We start from the raw sequence: 11,812 nt of genomic DNA, 5'->3' as shown, positions 1-11,812 counted from the left end.
CAAAAGCTTAGAGGATCCTTGGCAGAAATAAGGCTAGCAGAGCTTTGATCCAATGAGCACAAATCAAATACTGAATTTTGGATATTGAAATACTTTATCAATGACCAGAGACCTCTGTCAGTCTTTAGGCAACAAATGACTCATCATATGCCAATCTAAGCAATTCACTTTCTGATTTTGTGATGGCTGTGCAGGGAGCATTGCTTTCAATTCCCTCCCCAGAATACCCCCAGTGACAAAAGCAGAAGTTACAAGCCAGTTGATGGCAACTTACAAACTAAGCTCAACTGCAATTTGCTGCTGTTGAAGTCTGTAAAGATAAACCTGTGCTCACCAGCTAAAGGATAGGTCTCTTATGTTCTTGAAGAGATTACTCAATGTACACAGTGACAAAATTACCCCTTTTTAACAAAAAGCGTTTTCTTTAACCTTTCGAAACATGGCAAGTCCATCCACTGCTTTTGGCTCATCTGTCTTGGTATGACTCCAAGTGTGAGCTGCAGCTTATTTTCGCCAAGGCAGAGAAGAAAGGATTTGCTGAAATTACTAGATCAAGGCATAAACTGTCTTTGGACATTGCAAATACTAAAATTTTACATAGGTTCAAGGAGAAATAGAAATTCATAGAAGACAAGTCCTCTGAGGCCTGCTAAATTCAACCATATGTAGCTCAGAAACCCCTGAGCTGCAAGTGGCTGGCAGCAAGGAGGGTATTTGGGGAAAAGTACTGAGTACGCCTGTTTACTTTGTATATTTCTTGGCTCATGTTGGAGGCAGGATACAGTGCTAATAAGAACTTTCAGATCCAGAACGGCTGCTCACATACGTTGTATTAGTTTTAATAATCACATCTTCCATGCAGACAAACTGGCTGCAATTAAAGTCAATTTGTATTTTCCTGGCGAGTTTCAAAACTGTAGCAAGTATTTACAGCTTCCACTTTCCCCGACCCTGAATGACCTGACATTACAAGCTCCCAGCTTGTGGCTCTGCTGCTTAACCTGGTGTTCATAGCTTGGTGCCACAGGCGGCATGAAGCCAGCAGCATTCTGGTACCCCGTGTCTGCATGGAGAGCTGGCCTGGAAACACATCTGGCTGTGACGGGCGTGTGCTTGTGCGGCACAGCATTTCACCAGCCGGGCCAACCCCTGCTGGCTCAGATGCTGCGACTGCCCAGCCCCATCCGGGAGCCTCCAGGGCTGGTGTGAGGGACAGGAGCCGGCAGCAGGCAGGAAGGGCAGGGGGACTCCTCACACCAGCACTGCCACTAAAGCAAACGCAGTGGAACGGCAGATGGGGCCGTCTGTGATTATCACCGCTTCTCCTGAAGCTTCCAAGCCACCATGCGATACTTCCCATAGCCCTCAAGGGCAACACGACCTTCACTTTGGAAAACACTGTTGCAGCACAAGCAAGTGAGGAGGGGGAGGCCATTGACAACGTGCAGCTGTAAATCTGGGTTAAATAACAAGTTATTATCCTGGATTAATGGCTGCTTTCTGTTCCCAGTGCACAGTGGCAAATGTGACCCATTCGCAGCAGACATATATTTGTTTAAATTAGCCTGCTAAAGTGAAACCCAAATGTAACTGAAACCAAAAGCAAGGCCTTGGGCTTTAAAAGGACATGAAACAGAAGGACTGTATACACATTAACCTTCTGGTGAGAAGATATTCTTTCCTTAAGCAGAAACAACCACAGAGATGGTTTCTGACCAACCAATGCTAGAAATCAAGATTACAATTTTTGCTCTTTCTCGATTTACTGCTTTGTGCATTTTTTTTCCAAACTAATGGCCACAGTCCTTCTCCCTACTTGTTTTGCTCTGGGTAAAACAGAGCATAGTCCTTAGGGGTGCCAGGTCCTGAAATGACAGAAATCACTAATAATGACCAAGTGGAACCATTACTGTGTAGGCCATCGGATTCTTCTAGTAACTTTTTTTTTATACAACACAAAACACAATAAAAAGGATACTGCCATCAAAATTAGAAATGAAAATTGAAAATGATGAAAGTATTTCACAATATTTCAGAGAAAATGCCTCTTTCCAGCTGAGGGTAGAAAATAATAATGCTGAATAATAATTACAGTATAAATAAATCATAAGATAATTAACAGGTCTTGGTTGGGAGATGAATTGAAATGTATTCTGTCATGTCTGGCAAGATCAGGAGCATATCAACCTACTGAAAACTAACCCATTTTTTGAAAGTTCTCTCCCCTAAAAAATTCTCCTTAGATTGTCAGTGTCTCTCCATGCAACATCTTGGGTGCTACACTCTAGCATGGTGCTACACCATGTAGGATTCACAGAGTCTTAGCCATCTACAGAGAATTTCTGAAGATTTCTGCCACATCTGCTGCCCAAGCAGAAAGCAATCTGGTTTACCTCATTCAATAAATGCACATATTTGGAAAAGCAAATCTAGGCAAGTGAGAAAATATTAGGATGCATTCCGCTGTTTCATGTTAAACAGACAGTATGAAATCAAATTAAGCCTTTTTTTTTGGAAAAGTATATTGAAAGAGAAATTAAGCCCAAAGCTAAAGAAATATTCTCAGGGAATTAAATATAAAAGCATTCCATTCTTTGGAATATGCTTTTCTACTCTTTTATCAGAATGTTCCATATTCGGCATACAACAAAGCTCCAGCTTTTATAAGGACTTTCAGACAGGCAGTGTTGCTGAAAGATCTGTGTGGAGCCCTGGATAGAACCCTGTATGGATTGGGACTTGTTCCCTTCTATTTCAACGAAAGAAAATAGAATATTTTTTCTATTATTGTGCGATCTAATTCATTACTGTTGAAAATGCTGAAAGCTGCACCAGTGTCTATTTGGAGGTCCAGCTGGATTTATAGCTGATTATAGAGTTATGAGAAGCTGCTATTTTTTGTCTAGCAAAATAAATCCCTAGAATGTGTTGGTAACATCATAGTACAGGATAAGGGAGCAAAACTGGCTGACAGAATGGAATGGTTGGAAGAGACCAGCCTGAGCTGATGCTCCCCAAAAGACACAAACAGCTTTTCCAAGAATAGGTGGGAAAGGAGGTGTACAACTGTCCCAAGTTATTTTTTACTACCCAAGAACTGACTAAAGAGAAGGCCACGATGTCTCATTCATGCAGATGTATATCCATAGGAATAATCTGCAATGCAGATAGACAACAAGAGGGACCAAAAAAAATCTATAGTTACTTCTGAGTCCTAGACAAGATCAGATCCCAAGAAACAGGGAAATTCAGTAGTTTTGGTAGGTTCTGTACTGACACCCTTGGAGATTGATGACCTTTCAGAAGCCACTGTGTGGGTATAATAATAGAATATGACAGTAAATGGTTGCTTTCTCTGTGTTGCCAATATCTTTGCTCCTCAGAAGGAAAGACTAACTGTAACTGCTAGACAAAGAACTTCAGCTAGAGCCACTTCATCTCAGTGAACGCCAGCTATTTTTTGCTCTGATGCAAAACTCCTTTTGGAGAGCAAAGAAAGGGAATCTATTCTTCATTTTTCAGCAATAGAAAAGAGGATATGGGACTGTGGGTGAAATAGGTGGAAAAACCAAGTGCAAGACAGGGTTTCAGAAAGCTTCATCTGTACCATGGTCTAGATGTGTACTAGTAGTGCAATTGGTATCTAACAATCTAACAATCACACATTACAATGCATAGGAAAGGTAGATTTCCACATAGTTTTGTTTCCTACAATGGAGAGTTTTCTTTGTCATGGATGGGTGAAATGGGACTTAATATCACTGCAACTGGAGTGGCTGCCTCAGAGTTGAATGCCTGGTTTACAAAAATATCAGACTGGAATGAAAAAGTTAAAAGATCACCCAATATATTATTCCTTAGCATTGAAAATAGATGTTTGAAAGCATTCATCACTTTATCACCACTTTGCAACATTTCAATGTGGTTTACATTTTTTCTTACTCTTATTAAATATGCCACTAACATTTCTTACGATTAGAAAAGAATATATTAAGAACAACACATATATTTCTAACACATATATTCTGAAATACTTTCTAAACTTTTCTACAACTTCTATAGTTTGTGTGTGCTACCTATTACTACCCACCATTCATTTATTTCCATTTTTTTCTTCCTGCGATGCTGTTACCTAATCAACCATCCAAACTAAATGCTGGATGTGCTTCACTGTTATTCTATAGCTACTAAGAGACTTTTTGACATTTCATGTTTTATTATACTGTAGTAACTTAGTTGAACTTTTACTAGTTCAGTTGAATTTTCCATGCCTGGTGTTTGTTCCAGGCCGTTGTTATTCATGTGTTTTTAAATTTCAAAGTCATGGTTCAATTGTTTCTAAGAAGGAAGTTAGGGAAAAATAAGTTTCGCCCACATTTGAAAAAATTAGGCCATTTCTTGTATGCAATTTGTTTAATACTTTAAAGAATGTATATAAAATTTGGCATGGGAAGGGACACTCCTGCCAGGAGCCCTTTTTGCTGTCTTTGTGAAAGCATTTAAAAAAAAAAATGCATTTCACACATCCTTAGTAAAGTCCTTAATTTTCTAGTATCTATGATCTCAGGAGGCTCTTGCCCCACAAAGCATGGTCAGCACTCCCTAGGTGGGCCCTGCTGCCAAGCCAGGCTAGGGCTACTGGGGTAAGGACAGCAATGGTGGCTCCAAATTCCTCTAGCCTGTGCACAGGAACTTAAAGCAAAGAGCCTCTTTCTGTGAATAACATGACAGCCACTAACCAACAGCATGGAAGAGGAAGCCCACTGAAGCAAACTCAGCAGTGTATGTGCTGGACAGTATAAATTAAAAGGAGTAGTTGAAAGTAATGAATCTAATGACAGACTGAAACCAGCGCTGTGTGCCTGTGAGGGACTGGATGAATGGAGAGACAAGTGGCTGAAGAAAGAGTCAGTGGGATCAGACAAGAAACACAAGGGTTGCCAAATTCAAGGGTTTTTTCTTGGTTTTATTGTTGAAACTGAAAAATGTTATGTCTAGAAACTGATTTCTGATTTTTATATTATTCCAGTGCAACAATGTTGCTGACTTCAACTGGAGTTACTCTCAATTTTTGGCAGCAGTATGAAGAGCAGAATTGGATCCTCCAGTTGCACTGGAAAACTTTCCGCTTTTCAAATGCACCAGTAAGAGTTATGGCTTTCCATGTGGCTGTTACAAATGTGTTCAGCCCTGGAACATATCAAGTTGTTCTATAAACCTACAACAGTTCTCAAATGTCACATGCAGCAAACTAGGATTCTTTTAGCAAGAACAGTCAAGCAGGGCAGAAATGCATGACCCTTGCAAAACTTTAAATAATGTTCTTCAAGGAGAATAATGACATAATTGATTTGCTGCATTTTTCTTTATATTGAAGATGCCTGCATAGCAGGTGAAGAAAAGAAGCAAACCAGCTGCTTATCAGACAGGTTAAGCCATACAGAAATGTTTGAATTAGAAACGTCATGAAAGCAGCCACTTTGAAGCTTTGCTTCCATATGAATATTAGTCTATTTAATCTACTTTGATAAGTGTTGGCATTTGAATAGAGTATGTGTACCTAAGTAAAACAAAAACTACTGCCACACCTGGCCAAACTCTCAAGAGTTTATATAAAACACTTGGTGTTGTACAAAGCTCACTCTTGGATGTAGCACTTGAGCAGGAGGTGAGAGGCCTCCAAGTCCTGCCTCACCAGCACCCCACATTCTGCTCCCTAAATGTGGCTGGCTGTCAAGTAATTCTCCAAAACTGGAAGCTGAGCACATTTTTCACCTCTGAAAGGCTCCATCAGTCAGATTTCTGTTAACACTACATTCCTCATTTGACCACTCATAAGGGAAAACCCTGTGACTTTGCACAAAAGGCAAGCCAATGGCCTGGATATTGCATCCATTTTTAAAGAAAGAGATTTTGAGAAGAAAAAAGCAAATCTCTGAACAAAACCTTATTAAAGCACATAAAATAGAATTTGCAAACACATGCTGGGCCAACTCCTGATCTCAGATGAACAGAACAACTCTGTTAAAACAGAGTGAGCTGGAAGAGAGAGAAGAAGAGAACAGATGGGAGAAGCAGATGAAAAAAGGAACAAATGTAGACAGAATGATTAATTTATTTTAGAATGGACAGAACCATTTATCCATATGTCTGTTTGCAATGAAACAGACATATTTTTCTATGTATACAATGTTTTGAATTGGTACAGAGGGATTTTCTGATTGTGAATGGAAGGGCAAGAGGGAATGAAACAGTTTTTCTGGCCCTTGCTCAGAAAAGGATGTGCTTTGTCTTCTGTGAGAGTTAAGAACACATTGTACCATTTTTCTGAACTGGACTTCCTATGAAGAAATTCTTCATGCTATGAAAATGTTATGTCTCTAGCTATCAGAAGTCTCTAGATCTCAGTGGTACTTTGCACTTACAACATAATGATATTTTGAAACTTACTGAGTTTAAACTGCTGATTTGTTACTCACTTATATCAAAACAAGATTTGTTTCTTTTTCTAGTTTTATGCTGTGATAATTCACTTTAGTGCATTTAAACAAGGAAAACGTGGCACAGAATGTATGTAGAACTTTTCATTTAAGAAAATACGCAGAAATAACACTATTAAGACACCAATATCAAGCACTAAAATGTGAGGGGAATATCAGAATCAACTGCTGCTTGATCAAAATGAATGTGGCCTTCCTGCATGCAAACATTCTACTGCAACCTTTAATCATATGTCATCTATTAGATTTTCCACACAGAAACTTTATCTGCTTCCAATGGAAAAAAAGGATGGTTCAAACTTAAAATACTGAATTATTGTCTCTCATGTAATGTGCAGCTGCCTCAGTCCCAGAACCTCTCCATTTCTCAGAGCAAATGACATTGATCTCTCAGCCAAGGACAACAAGGCCTGCTGATTAAAGCATTATACACAAGCTAGGTATTGCTAATACCTTAATATAAATCTAGATGACAAATAGAAAACAATCAGAAAGATTTTGCAGAGAACCCATTATTGACTGATACAAGCAGCTAAGGCTGGTGTAGGAAAATACAGAATTTTAGCCATATTCCAGAATTCGTGTGGAACAGCACCAAACCACGTTATGCCCATTGCCCCCTTGCTTAGCTGACATAAATCTATTGATATGTCCTAACATGCTATCTGACAGCTGTCACATGAGAAGTGCTAGCTCTATTAAAACAAGTCTGGGAAAAATAGCACCTATGCAGATGACAGGAGTTGCCTGAAATCCCCCTCAGCAAAGGTGAATTTCAAGGACAGTGATTCCATGATAGCTGGTCTTTATAGTATCAGCTATGGGCAGATGGCTTTTTTGATCAATGGATTTTAACACGACTTCAAAGCAGCAATAGAAATAGTGGTTCTGGTGGTGTTAGCTGTAATTTTATCATGTAAGTACCTATCCTCATATTCAGAAGTCGCTTATTCTTGAGTTCTTGCAGAAGGGACAATTGAAGCAACAACTAAACTGAGAGACAAAAACCCTTTGGGGAGGAGTTTTTTTCCCTCTTTTTTTTTGGAGGTACCAATTGAGAACTGCTGTGCTTGAAAGAAAGAAGAAAATAACTGCCAAAGGAGGCTTCTTTTGTTCAGAATTATTTCAAGACATGAACTTCAAATCACTTTCAGATATTTTACCAAGCTCTTTTACTACAGATAATTTCTCAATATGTTTAGAGCAGTGATTGCCTGACTACCTTCTCTCTTCTGAGTTTTCAAGGGTCAGGTTACCAGGAAGGTAATAATCAGAAGCCACACACGCTAAATGCATAAGAGAATGTAAAATATGGGATGGACAGTTTGTCATGGAGACTGTGAGAGCGGGATTTTACTATTAGTTTTGGCATGCCCTTTCAGGATGACTTTGTCAAGATCTTCTCCAGATGAAAATCTTTGAAGGTCTAAGACTTACATCTCCCTATAAAATGACCTTCCTCTTTTCTTTCTCTGACTGATTTATTTTTATTGTGGCCAGGCAGGTTTCATGGTTTTTTGGGAGAACCAAAAAAATAGGGCTCCTAAATAGGGCTCTTTCCACAGCATGAGTAATTAACAAAAGTGATTTAGTTTATATCCTCTTTATGAATATTCTTCCAAAGTCCTCTTATCAGTTACAATGTAAAAATTATACCAATGTCTTACATGATTATTATTATCCAGATTTGTCTTTGTGGGTGTGTATGTTGGTGTACAGCCTCCCAGAGTGGTCATCCTTTCTCTTTCAAGGCTAAAATGAAATACATGGCCAAAAACTGTGGGCTGTGGTGCAGCATCCGATGGAGAATAGAATTCTCAATAGTTCATAGTATTAATTTATACCATAAAGGCAATGAGCACTGGGGAGTCTGTACCAGAGAGAATGGTGCAAAGCCATTAACCTGAAATATTTATAGAGAACCTTCAGTTACACACTATGTCTGCATACTGATCTATCACTTGAGTTGAAGGAATGAATGGAATTATTTTCTTTGTCTGCCTCTCAAGCCTTTTTTGGCTAATAGAAAAGAGTGCTTGGGGTTTTTATTATTTTTTATCAATAAATGCATTAATTTCACATTTCTTTACATGTCCATTCATTAACCTGCTTAGAGGGGGCAAAGGTCATGTCTAGGCACCTAGAAATTAATTGCACAGATGGGAAAATACATTTAAATTTTCACATTTTTATGAAAAGCTTTTTTAAAAAACAAACATTGTTAGTCAACTAAATACTGCTTTTTGTCAGGAAAGCTGTTGGGAAGACCTCCAGTGCTGGAAAGATCCATGTTTTCATTTTTATTGCAGTTTTGGGGAATAGTTAAAACCATGGTTCTAGACTTAGTGCAACGCCCAATATCCCTGGAAACTGATGATGCAGAAATGGGCGCAGTGAGTGGAAGCACCTCAAGCTAACAGTTACAGTGTCCAGAAACTTGAGCCACTTCAGTGCTAAGCCCATCAAGGATTAGTGATCTCTTTCCTGACTGGGAACAGCATCCAGAAGGCCAGAATAAATGGCAAGGACCATGAGGACGCAGTATCTTTATATCTATGCTCACTGTATCAGCAGCTTCCTTGAGTGTCTGCCTGAGAGAAAGCTAAAGTTTATGGGGTGGCACCCCATAACAGCTGGAAGACCAGCTGTGGGAAGTTCAAATACTGGAGTCCCATTGAACCCTTTTTAAAATAGGAATTTAAAGGAAAATTATTTGCTAAGTCCATTCAGTGGTACTATCAGGACTCCAAGCCAGACCAGTCGCAGAGACTCAAAGTAACCTGGAATTGCACCAGTTTTAACTTGCTGACCAATAACAGAAAAAGATGATACCAGGGGGCTGGAGAGACTTAGAAAAGTTTCAGTCAGAGTGACCAGAAGAAGAAAGGTGATCAGAAGAAAATTCCAGGGCCTTACCAATGATAAACTTCCTCAGGATACCTAGGAAAATGAGGTAGAAATAATGTATTTTCACCTTCTCTGGAGAAGGGGGAAGGGGAACTTTTGGAATTTCAACACCAAAATGCTCTGGTAAGAACATTAAGTGGACACTTTTTATGCCTGGCATATTATGGTATATGGGGAACTGTGTTAATCATGTAGTGTATCCAGGATACAATATAATGGTAGGGTATTATGCAGGTATAACCTATATACAAGACTCTTTCATATCCCCTCTATACGCTGCATTTTTACAAAAGGATTACGAAATTGCAACCAAATTTTTTTTAAGAGATGGAAGGATATAAATCCCATATTAATGTATTTTCATTATTTGTCCTCTAGTAGTCAAAATAATGAGTTTTTCCAAATATTTCCATGGCTGATATATTTTTGTTATTGCATCTGAATAATACCCTTTATCTTTACACAGTCATGCAAGGTGAATCTGCTGTGGAGTAAAGGTCCATTGATGCCATCCAAAAGACAACTTGCAGTCAATATATTTGGAGAAGGTTTTTCACAGGTTTCTCACACTATGTAACTTTTAAAATTATTTTAATGTGGAGGAGAGGTGGAAGGAGGGAGATAAGCTCAGGCAGGTGATGCATCCCCTGTAAGGGACCCCAATTGCTGCAGCATAAATACCATGAAGAGACAATGGGACAAAGAAAACTTTAGAAATGTTTTGTGTTTATTTGTGCATTTGTGATATCCTCCTATCAATATAGGCTTCTACCAATGTCCTAATTTCACTTAAGTAACTCTTACCCTTCCATAATGTTCTGTATGTGAAAATAATCACATTCTGCTCTCAAATTTAATCTCACGAGGCCAAAGTAACACAGCTCATGTAAACTTTCCTCCTAAAACATGTTCCTCACTTCCTATTTTAATTACTGACCCTCTCCATGTCTTCCAGTGTGAATTCATCTTTCTGGAGCACAGATTTCTTGACATTTTTACTAATGCTTTGTACATCACTGTACAGGGAGAGATGTTGTGTTGATTGGGAATGTTTGTCCTAGCTCCACCCATACATCACTTACTGAGTGTGACAGTGAGAACTGACAGTCATGCTCAAGCTGCTGTTAGGGATCTAATGCTACTTGCTCTTCTTGACTTCCTCTACTGTCAGTGGCGGGAGTGATCAACTGGGCCCAATTTATCCTTTCCTCAGAAAGATATCTGAGATAACTGGCCAGGACTGCCCTTAGAAAAGGTTTTTGCCTCTCTCAAAGGATCTCGGAGAGGATGCTGGGAGGCATATCAGATTATGCATCTGTCTTTCAGATGTTAGGTGTTAGCTGTTTCAGGTGTAGGACTCTGTCACAGGATCTTTTCTCACAGGGGAATGAAGTCACTGCCATGAGTTTTCAGGACAGGAATTCACAGCCCCAAGTGAATTCTTTATTCAGGGAATGGGGGAAAGTTAAGCACACAAGAAAACAAGTAAGGAAAAAAGGGATGCTAAGCAAGAGCTGCCTAAAACAGACGAGCAGAAATTATCAAAAGAGCAGAGCAGCTACAGTCCTGCCACTTACATGGTTAGTGAATACAGCAGAAATCTCACGGTTTTCCCTACAACTCATCCCTTTTGGCAGCTGGCATAACTGCTATTGCTTTCTTTAGAGGAAGAAAAAAGATGGGCAAGGGTGAGAACGGTGCTTTGTTTCCTATCGCAGTGTAAGGAGTGGAACACAGGCTCCGAAAGGAAAAGCCTCCCAAGTCCAGCAGGTTTGAGCCCATTTCTGTCCTCTCCCAAGGTAATAATCTCAGCTCTAAGTATCTAGCTGTGATGTGGAAACTACAATACTTAGGAGATCCATACAAGACTGGTGAGGCCTGGAATCTGACAAATAGAGAGGATCTACTTTTTTTTTTCAATTATTTTGCTTACTTGTTTTTGTCTTGCTCCTGAGTATAGGCCCCCAGATTCCTGCTGTGCTTTTTTTCTGGATTTCAGTCCTCAAGTTCCTTACTCAGCAAGGTTTTGAGGGATGCTCTCAGTCTTCCCCAGATTGCTGGGACTGCAACACCATTCCTGAAGATCTAAAGAGGCTGCCAGAAAAAAAATTGCAGGCTCTGGGGAATAGTGTGGAAAACCAGAATTGTTCCACAACTCTTTAAAATCAGACCCCTGTTTATTTTGATGCCCAAACACAGATTCAGATATTAAACTTCAGGCTGTGCACTTGAAAGCTCTGGCTTTAAAAACCCTTTAAATCTTCTCTTTGGTGGTTTAGGGTCACTGAATCTCATCTGGCCTTCCCATAATGTGCAATTTCTCTGAGATTCTCCTAGAAGATCCAGCTCCTGAAGTTCTCACTGACTAGAGTTACATGGGATTTTCAGCACCTTCAAAATCAAAA

The sequence above is a fragment of the Fringilla coelebs genome, assembly GCF_963513975.1.
Source record: "Fringilla coelebs genome assembly, chromosome: 2".
Lineage (NCBI taxonomy): Eukaryota > Metazoa > Chordata > Aves > Passeriformes > Fringillidae > Fringilla > Fringilla coelebs.
The sequence above is the reverse complement of the archived record's forward strand: the minus strand, read 5'-3'. Positions refer to the sequence as shown.